Source organism: Sminthopsis crassicaudata, chromosome X (assembly GCF_048593235.1).
Source record: "Sminthopsis crassicaudata isolate SCR6 chromosome X, ASM4859323v1, whole genome shotgun sequence".
In the NCBI taxonomy this organism is placed as follows: domain Eukaryota; kingdom Metazoa; phylum Chordata; class Mammalia; order Dasyuromorphia; family Dasyuridae; genus Sminthopsis; species Sminthopsis crassicaudata.
Genome location: NC_133623.1, coordinates 31,437,517 through 31,449,096, shown reverse-complemented (window position 1 = coordinate 31,449,096; position 11,580 = coordinate 31,437,517). Strand labels below are relative to the sequence as shown.

At 48.5% G+C, this 11,580-nt stretch overlaps 1 protein-coding gene across 1 annotated transcript in view; it reads left to right on the top strand.

Moving 5' to 3' along the window:
* Positions 1-7,393: 7,393 nt before the first annotated feature.
* The window catches only part of GPR50 (G protein-coupled receptor 50), a 66,911-nt gene continuing 62,724 nt past the window's right edge, over positions 7,394-11,580 (top strand). The window contains exon 1 of the mRNA XM_074278111.1: positions 7,394-7,648. The gene's annotated coding sequence lies outside the window, so the exon portion shown is untranslated. The remainder of the gene's footprint in view (positions 7,649-11,580) is intronic.

Here is an 11,580-nt window from a genome sequence, read left to right as displayed (position 1 = left end):
AGCTAATATTTAAAGTTGGCTTTAAGGCTTTATGGTTTACAGAGTGTTTTCCCTATATAATCTCATGTGATCTTCACAGCAGCCTGTGGTGTAGGGGCTATTAATTACCCCCACTTTATAGATGAGGAAACTGAGGCTGAGAAGGGCTGAAATTATACTCATTCAGCATCCCCAGCTGGTTAGTGCCTGAAGCAAGATTTAAATTCAGGTCTTCCCAATCTCTTGGCTGGAGCTCTGTTATTCATTGCATAGGCTGACTCAGCAGATGGAACAGACAGGAAGAAATTCATATGATGGGGTCAGCAGTAAAAATGTACCTAAGACTATTCGGATTGGGCGTCTACAGGTGCCATTGGGCACATCCAGTGCTAGGGCCAGTAGCTAGGGTGACAGAGCTTAACACCATTGGCCAGCTTGGAGACCTGTGGGATTTCAGTGATGAAAGCACAGGCTGTGAATCATGTGGAGTGAGGTATGAACATGGGGGATGGGGATACTTGGAAGGGAATCCCCTAATGTGACCCCCCTGCCCCAGAGTCCCTCCCTCAAAGTCATCATGATGCCCCAGATTATTTCCCTTGTCCTGTGGTTTGGACCAGCAAAAGGTGAATAGTCAGGGAGTAACCTGGGAAACAAGAAATGGTGTCAGATAAGTAGCAGCAGGTGGCCAGTCTAAAGCAAAAGCCTGGGCCCTGTGAGTCTGTGAATCGAGGCACAGAAATTTTGATTTTTGATGGCTCTGAAGCCACGTCCCTCATGGCCCTCACCTTTCATACAATTTTGCCGTGGCCTACGCTAAACTCGGCATCTCCCTTATAGACACTACAAATCTAAATAAGCATTCATATAGGATAAAGGCTTTTTGTGGAGCTAGCCCCCTAATGGCAGAGGACCTGGAGAACTTGATTGATGAAGCTACCCTGAATGAGAGAGGGTATGGTGCCTTGGGGCAGAGGCAGTAGATACCTAGTGGCCCCTTACCTTACCATTGACATAATGGTGAGTGTCCAGATGTTACCTCTTATTCAGACTTCCCATACTGAAATTCCCCTTCACATCTGAAAAGCCTTTAATCAGGACTCCGAATGGGACACGAGTCCCTTGTTCTTACTAGCCGTGAGCTCTACAATGTTAGGTTTATAGCAAAGCCCCAAGAATTCCATCCATATTGCATTAGCAAGACACTGTTTTTGCAACACAGTTTGCTTCTTAGGATAGAATTTGGCATCATATTCCATATCTAAGAGAGCGAGGAAAGTCTCCCACTTTTCAGCGGAGACAGAATTGAGGATATTAATCACGTTCTTCTCTGCCATCAGAAAACATGAGTGTTTCCTGAAATTGAGTCACAAACCACATTCTGTTCCAGAGATGTGCTGTTAGAAACTGAAAAACGTATATACTCTTGAATTCTATGGACCTGTTCTCCTTTGGCACAGAGAAAATCAGTGTATCCTACAAGTCTCCATGCCCAAAGACAAAATGTAAATTGGAGGGATGTGAAGCAGAAAAATCAGAGATTTTTGAATCATCTCTTCTCCCCCATGGCCTCGTCCCCAAATTGACCAGGTGAAAGTAAATGTGGGATCCTTTGGGGTGGGGTAATAGAACTTGGGAGATAGTCAAGATCATACACAGAAATGGAAGTTCTCTACACTGATTCTCTTTCAGGGATTTGGGGGAGATCCTGTTCTAGTCAAGAAACAGTAATATTTTAATCATAGCAAGCCATTTGACTGCAACTCTATAATCTTTTTGTATTTGTACAGAATGTCAGAAAACATGATTTTTTTTTTAAATCTACTCAAAGGGTATCAAATGACCTTCAAAGTTGGAGGCAGGCTTCACTTCCCTCTGTGCCTCCTTGAGCTGGGAAGACCTTGGGGGGAGGGTGACCCAGACCTGAGACATTTGTGGTTGTTAATTGTGTTTTCTTTTAGATAATCAAAAGCTTCAATGTTAGGGGTGATGGGAGATTTTGCAAGTAGCTTCCACATCCTCTCTGATTCAAAGCAGTGTACTCTGGGAGATCTTGTCAGTAGAATGAGCTTTCACCATTCACATAAACACTAATGGTTTCCTGATGCGTTTGAACCTACAAACAGTTGGGCTGGATTCCGCTCAGTTTCCCCTTCCTAAAGCTGCCTTTAACCTTGCCACAGCCCTCCGGTGGGTAAGCCAGTTTCGTTAGCGAGCGAGCCAGGAGACTACAGACACCAGCGCCCGGCCTCATGGTGTTGACAGCCCTAACTTCTCCACAAACTGCCTTGGATGTCTTCAGGCATATCGGAGGCCAGGCTGTAACTCAATCAGGCACATAGTCATGGCTTTGCCCATTTAATTAACATCATTGTGGTAACATCAGCCAGATTTGCACAACAGCTGGGCTCCTTCTTCGTCATGTACTCCCCCTTATGTCTAGTTTCGGTTTTTTAATATGGCAAGAGCTTACAATCCCCGTCTCATAAAACCCAGCACCACAGGTAGAAAAGCCACCCGGATCTCTAAATGGCAGGCCCCGGTCAGGCCTGGAGGGGGAGGAGGCCACGGGGACATGCCCCAGAACACTTTTCTAGGCTCTGCTGGCTAAGGTGTGTGACTGAAATGAAGACAAAGGGAACAGAATTGAGTGAGACCTAGCCAAGGGGGTAAAGGCCTTTGGGGCAGAAGGGAAGTTGAAGATATAGATCGATTTGAACTTTAAAAAGAATACAGCATCCTTTGAAACAGACTCAAACTGTGATGGTTAAAAGAGAAAGCAAAAGTGGAGCAACTGAAAAATTGTAATCCTTCCTTTCCAGGTTTACCTGCATCATTTTGGGTTAGAAAATGGCCAGTGTGGCTTCAGTGCCCCCTCTCCCTAGGATTGCCTTCATCTGGGGCTCCAACTGGTCACTCTTAGCTGTCCCCTGAGCTTTTGGTCAGGCACAGCACCCTTGAACCACATCAGGGATGACATGACCTATTACAGTCCCTCAGGTGGGAGATAGTCAAATAGGTTTCCCAAAGGTCAAAAGGCAGAGCATCAGGATGGAAGTGATTTCACTGATGTCACAAAGGCTAAAAAATGCCGAGGGAAATAAAGATTGAGGTGGTCCTGTACCATAATCCATAGCAAAAAGGCCGAGGGATGGACAGGTCAGTGAAGCCACAGGGAGGAAGAACCAGTCGCAATTATACATTTGTTCCTGTGCTGCCCTCTCCTGGCCTTTCCTCCACATCTCGCCCACCCTTCCCTCCCTGGGCCCCCCTCTCCTCTCTCAGCTCCCCCACACTTTCTCTTCCTCCTCTTCCCCGAGTCCTAGAGAATCAGAAGGGAGATGGATCAGCAGGCCCTGAGCTCATGATGGCCAGGAGCTGCCTGCCTCCTCCCTCGCTCCGGCCCTGTGCACTCAGAAATCACGGGGGTCAGAGCTCCAGGACGGTCTGAACAGCATGCAGCCCCAGTCAGCCTGATTTGGCCAAAGTCACACAGCCAGGGGATGCTGGAGCTGGGACAATGGCCCCACATAGAAGCTCTTTCCATGACATTATCCCACAGCAAAGGCTGCCTTTCAGCCATGAACTTTTTGCAATTAAAATCAAAAAACAGTTTTGATTAATCTCTAAAGCACCATGCTGAGCCCTGAGACATCAAAGATAAAAAATGACACAGGGACAAAGTTCCTAAACTTTGATTATAATAGAAGAACTGGATCAATAGTCAACTGAGTCCTGGATTCAAATTCTGCTCCTAATCCTAGCACTGTGACCTTAAGCACTAAATTACCCTGACTCTCTCTCTCTGTCTCTGTGTCTGTCTGTCTCTTTCTCTCAGTATCTCCATTTCTAAAATAGGCATGGAAATTTCTGTCAGCGCTCCCTCATAGAATTGATTCAGAGAGCAAATGGAACAATTTCTGGGAAGCACTTTACAACTAGTTTTCTAAACAAATGGCAGCTCTTGTTACTGGAGGAGAGGCGAGGCATATGGGATACAGGGACAGGGGGGAGTTTGAGTGGAAGGGGCCAAAGGGCCCTGGGAAATGGGAGCGTGGGAGGGAGGAACCCTGAAGGATGGAGGCCGGGGAGGTCACAAGCATAGCCCAGGCAGGGGATGTGGGCCTTGCACAGCGGGGTGACCTGGAGGCCACCTTGACAGAAAGAGTAGCCCCTTGAGGACTTGAGGGAACAGACTGCCCCCAGCCTGGCATGGCAGCTGGAGAAGTCAAGGCTGGCCCCCCGCTTCTGAGGCTTCCCTACCAGCGATCAGGCGCCAGTACTTGCCCAGTGATGCCTAAAACTGCACCCCATCCAGTGAGGGGTGATATGTCAGCTTCCCGAGGTCAGGAAGTGCTCTGGCCCCTCCTTGGGCTCAGCCCAGTGCCTGGCACACGGCAGGCGCTTAATAAATGCTTGCCAGCTGCCTGGCCGGGCACGGGCCCTGAGCCCGCACCTCTGCCCTTTGCCCACTTCGTCTCAGGAGCTGGGACGGGGTCGTGTGGGGGCCAACTGGGGGCGAGCTCAGGACTCAATCCCGGGAAGGAGGGAATAGTCTGGGGAAGAAGCTCAGGCCGCCCGTCCCTGCAGACGTTGCCTGGCAGCCCAATGGAAGAAGAAGGGAAAGAGCCCCATGTGATGGTGTTTCAGGGGCTGAGCTACTGCAATGCTGTCCACAAATTGGTCTTTAATATGAAAACCAGGGAAAATCAGCCCAGGTAATTAGGCAGTAATGAAGGCCTTGTGATGATAGTGAATGGGAGGCTCAGCAAAATGGAAATGCCCAGGCTCCCAAGGCTTGCCACATGACAGAGGGAGCTGGGGAGCTTGGGAAGTCCTTCCCTGGGTGCTGGCTTCCAGGAGCGGGTCCTCCCAAGCCTCCCCCATCGGAGTCCCGCTCCAGGGGCTCCCCGGGGTGTGGGGGCTCCCAGGCTCCCAAGGCACCGGGGAAGGGGCAGGCCTGCCAGCGGAGGGAACTTGAATGTCCAGAAGCTCCCCAAGGCCGGCAAAGCCCTTTCCTCCGTGTAAGGCACGATCTTGTGGTGAGGGTCATGCCCCCATTTTCTAAAGGGGAAAACTGGGGATCAGAAGAGGGAGCCAGTGCTAACCACACACAAACACATTCTTATTGATCTCTGCTTCCCCCTTCCCAGGGAGCCATTACTTGTAGCCATAAGTGTGTCCAAGAAGAGCTCAGCCATCCCAGGAACAAGCATGATTAAGCACTTCCTGAGCGCCAAGCAGAGTGCTGAGCACTGGGGGGACAAAGAAGGCCCCCAACCTCCCGCCCTCCAGGAGCCGGCATTCTGAGGAGGGGGACAATCTGGCAATGAGCATGCGCATGCAAGATGCAAAGGAAATGGATGCAAGGGCCTGTCAAAGAGGAAGCATGAGCAAGTGGGGGTGAGGGGGTGGGGGCCCCAGGGGGAAAGAAAATCAGCAGCACCAATCAACCTGTGGAGAAAAATCTGACATTCAATGCCATGTTCTCCATCTGGGTTCCCCAGACTTTGCCAAGGAGCAGAGTGGGGGGTCTCCTCACATCTTTCTCGGTGGCTAAGCTCATCCTTTCTAATTTCACAGCATTCTCTTTTGATTGTTCTGTCCCTCACATTCACCTCCTTTCTATGGTTTCCTGGGAGCAGTTAGTTAAATTCCTTGGACCTCAGTTTCCTCATCTGTAAAAGGAGGATCTTAGCCTAAATGATCTCCAAGGTCTTTCAGAAAGGTCTCTCCAAGGTCTCAAATTTCATGAACACATGTAAAGAAAAAAAAAAAATGGGACAGTGACGTGCTTGGGAGAGGTAGGATATGTTGAAATATCTCCTGGGAACAAAAAGAAAAAACAGACTGTTCTTTATAGTTCTCTCTTGCAAGGTTATCTTTATTTTAGCCTCAGTATCAGAAGAAAAAACAGTTAACTATTTTGTATACTTTGTATATACTGTACATGAATCTTCTGGGATGCACATTTGAGGCTACTGACCTTCAGATTAAAACATGTAAGAGATTGTGCTGTACTTTGTTATTAGCAAATGGCTACAGTAACCTCCTGCCTGGAGGTTCCCAGGACTAGAGGGGAACTTGCTGAGCTCCCACTTTTCTCAAGTGGAGGGGGCCTTGCTGAGTTCCCACTTTTCTTAGATGGAGAGATCTCCTTTTATAGCCTGTGTAGAGGAGGTTACATGTTTTAGAAGACAAAACAGCAAGGAGTTCCCAGAGTTAATATGGGACCCATAAAGACCCTTCCCTTGGGGTCCCCCATACGTCTCCTGACGAGTCCAAGTACCATGTGGAGGGAGGGCAAAGCCCAGAGCCTTTGTAACACAAGAGCTAAGAAGAGATATCAGGTGGGGATGCCGGCAGAGAGTTTGGCCCCATTTCCTTTCCCCCTTTGAAACATGACAGTCTTCTAGAATGTAACATCTCTTACTGTTTCCACCATTGCCTGACTTGAAACCCTTAGCCAGGTTACCAGTTCGAAGACCATATACCCATTGGACCCAGAAATTAAAGAACCAGTATTTAAAGGAGGCCTCCTAGAGTAGGGGATGGACAACAGGACTTTTGAGTTAGGAAAACCTCCATTTCCCTCTTGGCTTAGTCACTTACTAGCTGGGTTAAATCATTTCAACTCTCTGAGCCTCAGTTGCTGAATTTGTAAGATGGGATACCAGCAGTTTTATAAGGTTGCTCAGACTTTATGAGGTTGCTCTAGTGAGATAGTATAAGTAAATATATAATGGGTAGAAAGCATTTTGAAGGAATTATTGATTTGAAGCTTCATGGAAGAGCCAAAGAGCCCAGGGCAGCCTGTCAATCACTTAAAGAAGATTTATTAAAAATCACTTAAAGAAGATTTATTAAGTCTTTATTTTGGGCCAGCCAGGCCAGATGCTAGATCTCTGAAGACAGAAGCTTACACCTGATGCAGGAGTCAACAGGCATAGTCTAACGCTACCTACACAAATGGATATGTATAAAATGTGTCTTGTTCAAAATGGCCAAAAGCCCTGTATGATTGAGTCCCAGAATTTAGGGAGAGGAATAACGTGGAAGAAGACTGGAAGGATAGGTAAAGGACCGGGTTGTAATGAGCTTGAAATGCCAGATGAGTTTCTATGTGGTACTTGAGGCACTAGGGAGCCACTGGGATTTGTTAAGCAGATGGATGAGTTGATCAGATCTGCCCTTTCAAAAAATGACTGTGGCGTTTATGGAGCAAATGGAAGGGACTGGAGAGAGGCTTGAGGTGGGAGGTGATGACCTCTAGAACTAGGGTACAGGCTGTGTGAATGGTGTGGAGCTGGTAATCTGTGGAGAAATTATGTGGAGAAAAGAAACAATAGCCATGGGAAAGAAACAATAACCATGGGAAAGAAACAATAACCATGGGAAAGAAACAATAGCTATGGGAAACAAGGGGGGAGTTATTTGCTGAGGATAAAAGATTACATAGTTTGGATGATGACGGAGGCTGAGCTGAAATACTTAAATAGAGCAAGTTTCTAGGGGCTGGTTACCAGTTGGATTTGGAACTTGTTTAGTTTGAGATGTCTTCTGGACCTCTACACACCACTATCTTACAGATAGTTGGTGACAGAGAACTGGAGTTCAGGAGACAGACTAGTGATGGCTACATAAACCCAGAGTCTTCTTCCAAGAGAAGGTAAGTAAGTGAACCTATGGGATTGGAGGAGATCAGCAATGGAGAGAAAAGAGGATATTGTTTTGGGGGACACTCACAATTAGGGAGATGAGTTAGATGCTGACAAATCAGCAAAGGAGACCAAAAAGGGCTGGTCAGATATGGAGGAGGAGAGCCAGGAGAGAGGAGCAACACAAAAGCACAGGGAAGAGAGATTATTCACCGAGACAGCAGTCAAAGGTGATAATGCTGAGGGTGGAGGTGACTGCCTGGACTCACCTAGCTACAAATACCTACCAAGGCGGCAGGCCTCAGCTAGCCTCAGGCACAAGGTAACTGACTCCAGCCCTGAAAGGAAAAGGACCTGAAGAGGGAACAGAACATTCCAGCCTCGGCTAGAGGTGTCTGCCTCCTGGGAAAGGTAATAAGGGGCAGGAAGGGAGGACCTAGAAGCTTTGGGACTGAAGTGGCCCAAGTAGAGCCGCACAAACAGGTTGCTGTGCTGCCCTCTCCTGGCCTTTCCTCCACATCTCGCCCACCCTTCCCTCCCTGGGCCCCCCTCTCCTCTCTCAGCTCCCCCACACTTTCTCTTCCTCCTCTTCCCCGAGTCCTAGAGAATCAGAAGGGAGATGGATCAGCAGGCCCTGAGCTCATGATGGCCAGGAGCTGCCTGCCTCCTCCCTCGCTCCGGCCCTGTGCACTCAGAAATCACGGGGGTCAGAGCTCCAGGACGGTCAGAACAGCATGCAGCCCCAGTCAGCCTGATTTGGCCAAAGTCACACAGCCAGGGGATGCTGGAGCTGGGACAATGGCCCCACATCGAGGCTCTTTCCATGACTTTATCCCACAGCAAAGGCTTCCTGGAAGCTAAAGACTTTTTCTCATTCATTGCAAACATTTTTCAGGGGCCTATTCTTTTGCAAAATACTGGGCTGAGATTTCCTAGATAAGAGATGACTCAGGGCCTGAGCTCTGGGAGCTTTGGAGGAAAGAGGCCTGAATTGGGGTCCTGGGTTCAAATCCTACATTTGACACTATCGGTGTATAAGTCATTTAATCTCACTTTCTCTCAGTGTCTCCATCTCTAAAATGGGCATGGAGATTTCTGTCAGCTCTCTCATAGGTATTGAAAATGGAACAATTTCTGCAAAGCACTCTACATCTAGTTAAGCCAATGCCAAATGGTTTTGATGCCCGCTGCTTTATAATATAGTTTTAGGTCTGGCACAGGTAGGCCACCTTCATTGGCATCTTTTGTCATTAATTCCCTTGAAATTCTTGACCTTTTGTTCTTCCAGATGAATTTTGTTATTATTGTTTTTTAGCTCTGTGAGGTAATTGCTTGGGAGTTTGCTTGATATGACACTAAATAAGTGGATTCATTTAGGCAGCATTGTCGTCTATATTATATTCGCAGGGCCGTGAGCACTTGATATTTTTCCAATTGTTTAGACCTGACTTTATTTGTGTGGAAAGTGTTTTGTAGTTGTGTTGATATAGTTCCTGACTTTCCCTTGGCAGAGAGATTCCCAAATATTTTACTCTATCAACAGTTATTTTATTTTATTTTATTTTATTTTATTCTTTACTAAAGCTTTTGATTTTTCAAAACCTATGCATGGCTAATTCTTCAACATTAACCTTTGCAAAACCTTGTGTTCCAGTTTCTCCCCCTTCCCCCACCCCTCCCCTAGATGGTGAATAGGCTAATATATTCAACAGTTATTTTAAGTGGAATTTCTCTTTGTATCGCTTGCTGCTGGATTTTATACAACTGGTTTTCTAAACAAATGCCAGCTATTGTTGTTACTGGAGGGGAGACAAGGTATAGAGGATAGAATTTGAATGGAAGAGGGCAAAGGGCCCTGGAAAATGGGAGCAGTGGGAGAAAGCTCTCAGGGGGGACCAGGAATCCAGGGCAGCTTCACAGGGAGGATGGGGTGAGGAAGGGGTGCAGAAAGGACACAGAGCAGGGCAGCTTGAGTTTGGGGAACAGTTCCGCCTCCTGTTGTCTGCCTCTTGTGGGGAAAGAGGAGTGATGGGGGAAAAAGTGGAAAAGGTAAATGGGAGTGAGTCTGGTGGACCTGGAATGCCAGCCTAAGGAATCACTTTGCCTGTAGACACTTAGGAGGCACTGAAGGAGCAGCAGGAGAGATCCTGAAGGATGGAGGCCAGGGAGGTCACAAGCATAGCCCAGGCAGGGGATGTGGGCCTTGCACAGCGGGGTGACCTGGAGGCCACCTTGACAGAAAGAGGAGCCCCTTGAGGACTTGAGGGAACAGACTGCTCCCAGCCTGGCATGGCAGCTGGAGAAGTCAAGGCTGGCCCCCCGCTTCTGAGGCTTCCCTACCAGCGATCAGGCACCAGTACTTGCCCAGTGATACCTGAAACTGCACCCCATCCAGTGAGGGGTGATATGTCAGCTTCCCGAGGTCAGGAAGTGCTCTGGCCCCTCCTTGGGCTCAGCCCAGTGCCTGGCACACGGCAGGCGCTTAATAAATGCTTGCCAGCTGCCTGGCCGGGCACGGGCCCTGAGCCCGCACCTCTGCCCTTTGCCCACTTCGTCTCAGGAGCTGGGACGGGGTCGTGTGGGGGCCAACTGGGGGCGAGCTCAGGACTCAATCCTGGGAAGGAGGGAATAGTCTGGGGAAGAAGCTCAGGCCGCCCGTCCCTGCAGACGTTGCCTGGCAGCCCAATGGAAGAAGAGGGGAAAGAGCCCCATGTGATGGTGTTTCAGGGGCTGAGCTACTGCAATGCTGTCCACAAATTGGTCTTTAATATGAAAACCAGGGAAAATCAGCCCAGATAATTAGGCAGTAATGAAGGCCTTGTGATGATAGTGAATGGGAGGCTCAGCAAAATGGAAATGCCCAGGCTCCCAAGGCTTGCCACATGACAGAGGGAGCTGGGGAGCTTGGGAAGTCCTTCCCTGGGTGCTGGCTTCCAGGAGCGGGTCCTCCCAAGCCTCCCCCATCGGAGTCCCGCTCCAGGGGCTCACTTGGGGTGTTTGGGGAAGTACTCAGTGCACTTGCTACAAGCATTATGATTCCCATTTTCTACAAAGGCAAGGGAAAGATCAAAGGAGTAGAGCCCAAGGTGGGAGGGGAAGCTTAGGGAGGAGGCATTAGCTTCCTGGGTCAAGGGGTCACCAGGGAAAAAAAATCCACCAAATTTCTCAGTCCAGTGCAAATATCCACCATTCTGTGCTGAACTCAGTACCTTCTTTGGTTTTGTCCTTTGCCCAACCTTGCCCTTTCTGCCCTTTGGAGGGAAGGAGAGGTGGCCCTGTCACTGCATACTGTCAAAGTCATCCTGCTGATTGTTTTCTGTTTACTTTATTCCATATTAGGTTTCTCTTTGTCCACATTGTTTGTCTTTTCCTGCAACCAGTCAGTCAGCAAGCCTTTATTAAGGCCCCACTATGTGCCAGGAAGCATGCTAAGCCCTGGGGGAGACAAAGGCCAAGAGACAGCACAGTATTTTGGACCCTATTCATATCCCACAATTCCTTTAGCAATCCCCCTATGAATGGATATCAAGTTTCTTTCCAGCTCTTTGCTTCTATACAAAGTGCTCTTCATATAAATATTTTGGTTTATATAAATTCTTTCTTTTGGTGATTCACCTTATTTGGAGTATATGGTTAGAAGGGGACTCTCCCAGCCAAAGGGATGGGCATTGGAGTGACTGTCTTTCAGATGCTTTTCTGAAGATCCTCCAAGAATGCCCGAGTGTGGGAAGTGCTGCCAGGTGGGCATGAGGGAAGGGCTTGTGTAGACAGTGGTGGTACCGAGCTGAGCCTGGAAGGGAGCTGGGGGACAAAGGAGAGCATCTCAGGCTGCGGGGATCACCCGCGCAAAGGCACCAGGGAATAAGAGATTCGGGGGCTGGCAACAGGAAGCAGACCAAGTTGGTGGCACGTGGTGTGACTGATGCCATCACGGCCCCCTCAC